General features: G+C 38.2%; 1 long non-coding RNA gene across 1 annotated transcript in view; it reads left to right on the top strand.

Moving 5' to 3' along the window:
- Window positions 1–869: 869 nt before the first annotated feature.
- Window positions 870–7,950, top strand: part of LOC309612107 — a 28,604-nt gene continuing 21,523 nt past the window's right edge. The window contains exon 1 of the long non-coding RNA XR_014234945.1: window positions 870–3,181. This is a non-coding gene — a long non-coding RNA (uncharacterized lncRNA). The remainder of the gene's footprint in view (window positions 3,182–7,950) is intronic.

Here is a 7,950-nt window from a genome sequence, read left to right as displayed (position 1 = left end):
GAAAAAAGTAAGAACTTAAGCTTGAAGGTATAAAGATCTTGGTAGGACCCCACTCCCCACACTGAGTTTTGGAATATTTGGCCATGTCCTGTGGACACATTTCTGCTTCATTCTCACTGGGAAACTAGTTGTACATTATGTTCAGTGGGAAATTAGTTATTTAGTTAAAAAAAACGTTAATATACATTATATTAAATATACATTTGTATATGAAATCTTTAAAATATGTTGCCTGCTATTCTTCTGAATATGCATCACATCCTTGTCTGAATATCAAATGATTTGAATGTAAAATTCAACCAATCCAAAGTCATCAATGCCTCCATCACATATAGACCATTGCTTCACACCTGCTCTCAGGATGAGGTAATGAATTTTTAGAGGAATTGTTTCAGGTGATTAAAAAAAAATTGAAAGAGTCCATTATCTATGGCTTGTGACTAATGGCATGAACTTCTAAGAATATTCTCATTGCAAAAATATCTGCAATATTAAATACTGTGGCATGGAAGTGTTGGTTGTAGGACGATGGTAAAGAACTCAGTACTCAGCAAGTATCTATTATTGTCAAGCACTCTTCTAAGGAGTTTACAAATAACACCTCTGAAAAGTCCGTCTATCATTGCTATGTTATAGATAAGCGGTACTGCTGGGTTTGAACTCCCTTTCAGGGAGAGAACAGTGAGGTACATCTGTGCCTCCCTTTGAAGGTAACCACATAAAATATCAGAGGTCGAATATAACGAGTTCTCTACAAATTGATGAGAGGAAGACAAACAACTAGGTGGGTGAAAGGGAAAAACATGATAAGGAATTTCAGAGGACAAAGATGAAGATAGGCAAAGGTGTTCCATCTTCCTAGTAATCAGAGAATTGTAAAATAAATGCACACGATAGCTTTCCCATCATTGGACTGGCAAAAGCTGGCACAGTGTAAAAGTCTGACATTACCAAATATTGGCAAGAACATGAAACAATGAAACGCTTATCCTCTAAAGGATACTAACGTGGAAAAAGCTAGGGATCCCCTAATACAGTCGAAGGTCCATCTACCCAGTGCTCCTTCATTTTCACTCATTAGACAAGCTCTCAAAAACCCACACTAGAATTCTCGAGAAGATGATGGAGTAGAAGAACCTTGGGCTCACCTCCCCTCACGAGCATAGCAAAACCACAACTGCTCTACAACCATTGTTGAAAAAGACTGGAACCTAACAAACAAGATATTCTACACCCAAAGACAATGAAGAAACCACAATGAGATGGTAGGAGGGGTACACTGCCAGTATAATCAAATCTCATAACACGTGGGTCAGTGACCCAAAACTGGAGAATAATTATATACAGAAGTTCTCCCACAGGATTGAGTTCTGAGTCCCATGTCAGGATCCTCAACTTGGGGTTCTAGCATTGGGAGGAGAAGCCTTCAGAACATTTGGCTTTGAAGGCCAGCAAAGCTTGATTGCAGGTGCTCCACGGGACTGGGGGAAACAGACACTCCACTCTTGCAGGGTACACACATGTTCTCGCATGACCAGGTGAAAGAGAAAAAGCAGTGACTTCATAGGGGCATAGGCCAGACCTACCCGCTGGTCTTGCAGGGTCTCCTAAGGAGGCAGGGGGTGGCTGTGGCTCACCCTGGGGAAAGGACGCTGCTTACAGAGTTATCAGGGAATATTCATCAGCATGAGCTCTCCTGGAGGCCTACATTTTGCACAAAGACCTGACCCCACCCAACAGCCTGAAGGCTCCAGTGCTGAGATGCCTCAGGCCAAACAACCAACAGGGAGAGAACAGTCCCACCCATCAGCAGACAGGCTGCCTGAAGACTTTCTGAGCCCACAGCCACCTCTAGAAGCACCACTTAACAGGACCCGACTCACAAGAGGGCCAAGACCTAGCTCCAGCCACCAGTGGGCAGGCACCAGCACCCTCACACCAGGAGGCCTGAACAAGCCTCTAGACCAGACTCACACACCAAGGGGGCAGACACCAGAAGCAAGAAAATTATGATCCTACAGCCTGCAGAAATGAGTCTGCAAACACAGGTGAGAACCTACCCGGGACCAGCTGGAACCTGGCCCTTGGATGACGACAGGGGAGTGAACTGCTGGGACACATAGGACATCCCCTACAAAGGGCCAATTCCCCAAGGACAAGAAACATAACTAACCTTCCATATACATAAAAAAAACAAATAGAAATTTAGACAAACTGAGACAGCAAAGGAATATGTTTCAGAAAGTGGAACAAAATAAAACCTCAGAAGAACAATGAAGTGAAATGGAGAAGGCAATATACCTGAGAAAGAGTTCAGAGTAATGATTGTAAAGATGATCCAAGAACTCTGGAAAAGAATGGAGGTAGAGCAAGAGAAGTTACAAGAAGTTTTTAACAAAGACTTAGAAAATATAATATACAAAGAGAGTTGAAGACTACAGTTACTTAAACGAAAAATGCAGTAGAAGGAATCAATAGCAGAAAAATTAGGCAGAAGAACAGATAAGTGAGCTGAAAGACAAGAGTGGTGGAAATCACTTATGCGGAACAAAATAAAGGAGAAAGAATACAAGGAAATGAGGACAGATTAAGAGATCTCTGGGACAACAAACACACCAACATTTGCATTATACGGGTCCCAGAAGGAAAAGAGAGCGGGAAAGGCTCAGATAAAATATTTCAACAGATAATAGCTGAAAACTTTCCTAACGTGGGAAAGGAAACAGTCACTGAAATCCAGTAAGTACAGAGAGTCCCAAGCCGGACAAACCCAAGGAGAAATACACCGAGACACACAGTAATCAAATCGACAAAAGTTAAAGTTAAAAGATTAAAAGCAACAAGGGAGAAGAAACAAATAACATACAAGAGAATGCACATCAGACTATCAGCTGATTTTTTCGGTCAAATATGCAGGGCAGAAGGGAGTGGTAAAATATACTTAAAGTGATGAAAGGGAAAAACCTACATCCAAGAATACTCTACCCAGCAAGGTGCTCATTCAGATTTGATGGAGAAATTAAAAGCTTCACAGAGAAGCAAAAGCTAAAAGAATTCAGCACCACCAAACCAGCTGTACAACAAATGCTAAAGCAACTTCACTAAGCAGAAAAGAAAAGGCCAAAACTAGAGACAAGAACATTGAAAAATGAGAAAGCTCATCGGTAAAGTCAAACATAAAGTAAAGGTAGGAAATTATCTACAATTAAATATGACATGTAAACCAGTGTTCATGATAGGAGGAGAGTGAAAATGCAGAATACTTGAAATGCATTTGAAATTAAGAGAGCAGCAACTTAATACAGTAATATATATATATATACACTGCTATGTCAAAACCTCATGGTAACTGCAAACAGAAAATCTATAATAGATATACACACACAAAAGGAAAAGGGATCCAAACACAAAGCTAAAGAAAGTCAAATCACAAGAGAACAAAAGAGGAAAGGAAGAAATAAGACCTACAAAAACAGATTGAAAACAGTTAACAAAATGGCATTAAGAACATACATATTGATAATTACCTTGAATGTAAACAGATTAAAGGCTCCAACCAAAAGACACAGACTGGTTTAATGGATACAAAAATAAGACCCATATATATGCTGTCTACAAGAGACCCACTTCAGATCTAGAGACACATACAGACTGAAAGTGAGGTGATGGATAAAGCTATCCTAAGTAAAGGGAAATCAAAAGAAACCTGGAGTAGCAATACTCTCATCAGACAAAATAGACTTTAAAATAAAGACTGTTACAAGAGACAAAGAAGGACACTACATAATGATTAAGGGCTCAGTCCAAGAAGAAGATATAACAATTGTAAACATAGATGCACCCAACAAAGGAACACCTCAATATATAAGGTAAATATTAACAGCCATAAAAGATAAATTGACAGTAACACAATAATAGTTGGGGACTTTAACATCTTGCTTACATGAGTGGAGAGATCATCCAGACAGAAAATCAATAAGGAAACACAGGCCTTAAATGACACATTAGTCCAGAAGGAATCATTGATATTTATATAGCATTCCTTCAAAGGCAGCAGAATACACATTCTTTTCAAGTGCACATGGAACATTCTCCAGGATAGACCACATGAGGGGCACAAAGCAAGCCTTGGTAAATTCAAGAAAATTTAAAGTATATCAAGCATCTTTTCTGACCACACCACTATGAGGTTAGATACCAACCACAAGAAAAAACTGCAAAAAACACAGACACGTGGAGGCTAAACAATATGCTACTGAACAACCAATGGATCACTGAAGAAATCAAAGAGGAAATCAAAAAAACACCCAGAGACAAATGAAAATGAAAACAGAACGATCCACTTTTATTCAACACAGTTTTGGAAGTCCTAGTCACAACAATCAGAGAAGAAAAATAAATAAGTTATCCAAATTGGAAAAGTAATACTGTTACTGTTGGCAAATGACATGAAAGTATACACAGAACATCCTAAAGATGTTACCAGAAGACTACTAACACTCAATGAATTTGGTAAAGTTGCAGGATACAAAATTAATACACAGAAATCTGCTGCATTTCTATACATTACCAATGAAAGATCGGGAACAGAAATTAAGGAAACAATGCCATTTACCATCACATCAAAAAGAATAAAATACATAGTAATAAACCTACTTAAGGGGGCATAAGGCCTGTACTCCAAAAACAATAAGACCCTGATGAAAGAAATCAATGACACAAACAGTTGGAAAGATATACCAAGTTTGTGAATCAAAAACACCAGTATTTTCAAAATGACTATATTCCCGAAGGCAAACTACAGATTCCATACAATCCGTATCAAATTACCAATGACATTTTTCACAGAAGTAGAACAAAAAATTTTTTAATTTGTATCGAAACACAAAAGACCCTGAGAAAGAAAGCAATTTTAAGAAAGAAAAACAGAGCTGGAAGAATCAGGTGCCCTGACTTCAGACTATCCTACAAAGCTACTGATATCAAACCAGTATGGTACTGGCACAAAAACAGACAAAAATCAATGAAATAGGATAGAAATCCCAGAAATACATCTGTGCACAGATGGTCAATTATTTTACAACAATGTAGGCATGGATATACAATGGAGAAAATAGTCTCTTCAAAAGTGGTGCTGGGAAAACTGGACACCTATATGTAAAAGAATGAAATGAGAACTTTCTCTAACACCATATGCAAAAATAAACTCAAAATAGAGTAAAGACTTCAACGTAAGACCAGTTACTACAAAACGCTTAGAGGGAACCATAGGTAGAACATTCCTTGACATCAATTGCAGCAATACCTTTTTGGATTTGCCTCAGAGTAATGGAAATAAAAAAGTAAACAAATGGGAACTAATTAAACTTGAAGATTTTGCACAAAGGAAACCATAAATAAAACCAAAAGACAACCTACTGAATGGAGAAAAAGTTTGTAACTGATGCAATTGACAAGGAATTAACTTCCAAAATATACACACAGTTCATACAACTCAATGTCAAATAAACAAACAACTGAATCAAAAAATGAGCAGAAGATTTAAATAGACATTTCTCCAAAGAAGACATGCAGATGTCCAAAAGGCAGAGGAAAGGGTGTTCAACATCAGTAACTATTCGAGAATGCAAATCATAATGACAGCGAAGTGTCACCTCACACTGGTCAGAATGGCCATCATCAAAATTCTAAAGATAATCAATGCTGGAGAAGGTGTGGAGAAAAAGAAGCCCTCCTAAATTGTTGGTGGGAATGTAAACTGGTACACCCCTATGGAGAACGGTATGGAGGTTCCTTAAGAAACTAGAATTACCATATGATCCTGCGATCCCAATTCTGGACATATCCAGAAAATACAAAAACTCTAACTTGAAAAGATACATGCACTCCAATGTTCATAGCAGCACTACTTACAATATCCAAGACATGGAAGCAACCTAAATGTCCATCGACAGATGAATGGATAAAGAAAATGTGGTAGTGGAATACTACTCAGCCGTAAAAAAAGAATGAAATAACGCCATTTGCAGCAACATGGATGGACCTAGAGATTATCAAACTAAGTGAAGTAAGTCAGACAGAGAAAGACAAATAACATATGATATCACTTATATGTGGAATCTAAAAAAAGTGATACAAAGGAACCTATATACAAAGCAGAAATATACCCACAGACATAGAAAACAAACTTATGGTTACCAAAGGGGAAAGTGGGGAGGGGTAAATTAGGAGTTTGGGATTAACATAAATACATTACTATATATAAACTAGATAATCAACAAGGACCTCATGTATAGCACAAGTATCTATACTCAATATTTTGCAATAAGCTATAAGGGAAAAGAATTTGAAAAAGAATAGATATATATATATGTGTATAACTGAATCATTTTGTTGTACACCTGAAAATAACACGACATTGTGAATGAACTATATGTCAATAAAAAAATAAAAAATAAAAGATTTAACCTGAAGATTCCTTACAGGAAGTTCTAGCACAATCAGATTAAAAGAGTCTACATGATCAGGCAACCAGAGTCATTTTGCAAACAAAACAAAACACCTAATTCTTCTTTGGCTATATTTGGTAGAAATAAGGGTAATTTTAGAGAGAAAAAGGATATGTTTCAGAGGATGTTAAATTCTAGTTTTGTCAACTGAGATGTATTTACAAAGACTCGCTTCCCAGATAGTTCCTTGCTGTTAGGTTATATTGTTGCCAAGTTTAATGGAATTAGTAAAAGGACACCAAGTTTGTTTCTGAAGCTTATCTCAGTAATCTATCTTTGGATAGAGAGCAGATGTCCCATGACCCACAACCAGAAGATTAGGCATCATTTAAAAGCCTTTCTCCAACCTAGATGGAAAGACCTTTATCAGATACACTTAACTAGCTCATGCACAGCAAGAGTGATGGGAATTGACTCTTGGATTAATATTTCCACTTAGAAAGGGCCTCTGCACTACACTGGCCTATAGAGAGGATGGTTGACCTCAAAATCACCTTAAAAACAATGCTCAGAGGGGAAATGACCAGACCAGGATAAGAAGACATCTGAAGTGGACAGTTTATCCAGCATGTGAGACCACGCCTGTATACCAATTACTTTGATAATTGCTCACACCTCTGCTTATTAAAAAACAAAGGTATTTCACAATCTATGCAGAGTTAAATTTAACCCAATTGTTAGGGTTATCTGCAATTACCTATACCCAGTGCTTGTGGGTTATGTTAGGGATTTCTCCACTCCATGGCTCTTAGTGGTTGGCCCTTAGGAAATTTACTCGAGAAGAAAAAAATTATAATATTTGTTCAGGAGACTATTGGCCATTACTAGGTGAGATTCCCTAACCTGGCCAATTAATAATACCTGCTCTGGCCCTGGCCATAAATGTGAATTTTCTTCTAAAGTTACTCAAGCTCAGTCAGAGCAACAAGCAAATAATCAGCCAAAGAATATAACCTCCAGAGAATGCATCAGAGTAGAAGCAGGAAGAACAGTACCTTACGCAAAAAAGAATGATCAAGAGGAATTATACTCCAGGAGCTGTACCTGAGGAAATGCATCTGAGGAACTGCATCTGAGGAACCTCAATCACACCTGGACCTGAATTAGATATCAAGGTTCTAGACATCAAGCTGATGCCATAATCAGATGAGACTTTTGGAGGTCTTAGGAGAGGCTTGAGGGAGGAACCAAGATGGCGGAGTAGAAGGACCTGCTCTCATTCCCTCTTGCAAGAACACCAGAATCACAACTAGCTACTGGACAATCATCGACAGGAAGACACTGGAACTCACCAAAAAAGATACCCCACATCCAAAGACAAAGGAGAAGCCACAATGAGACGGTAGGAGGGGCGCAATCACAGTAAAATCAAATCCTATAACTGCTGGGAGGGTGACTCACAGACTGGAGAACACTTATACCACAGAAGTCTACCCACTGG

The sequence above is a fragment of the Balaenoptera borealis genome (assembly GCF_965194805.1).
Source record: "Balaenoptera borealis genome assembly, chromosome: 15".
Taxonomy (NCBI): Eukaryota; Metazoa; Chordata; class Mammalia; order Artiodactyla; family Balaenopteridae; genus Balaenoptera; species Balaenoptera borealis.
Note: the sequence above shows the minus strand (reverse complement) of the source record. Positions and strands in the feature narration are given on the sequence as shown.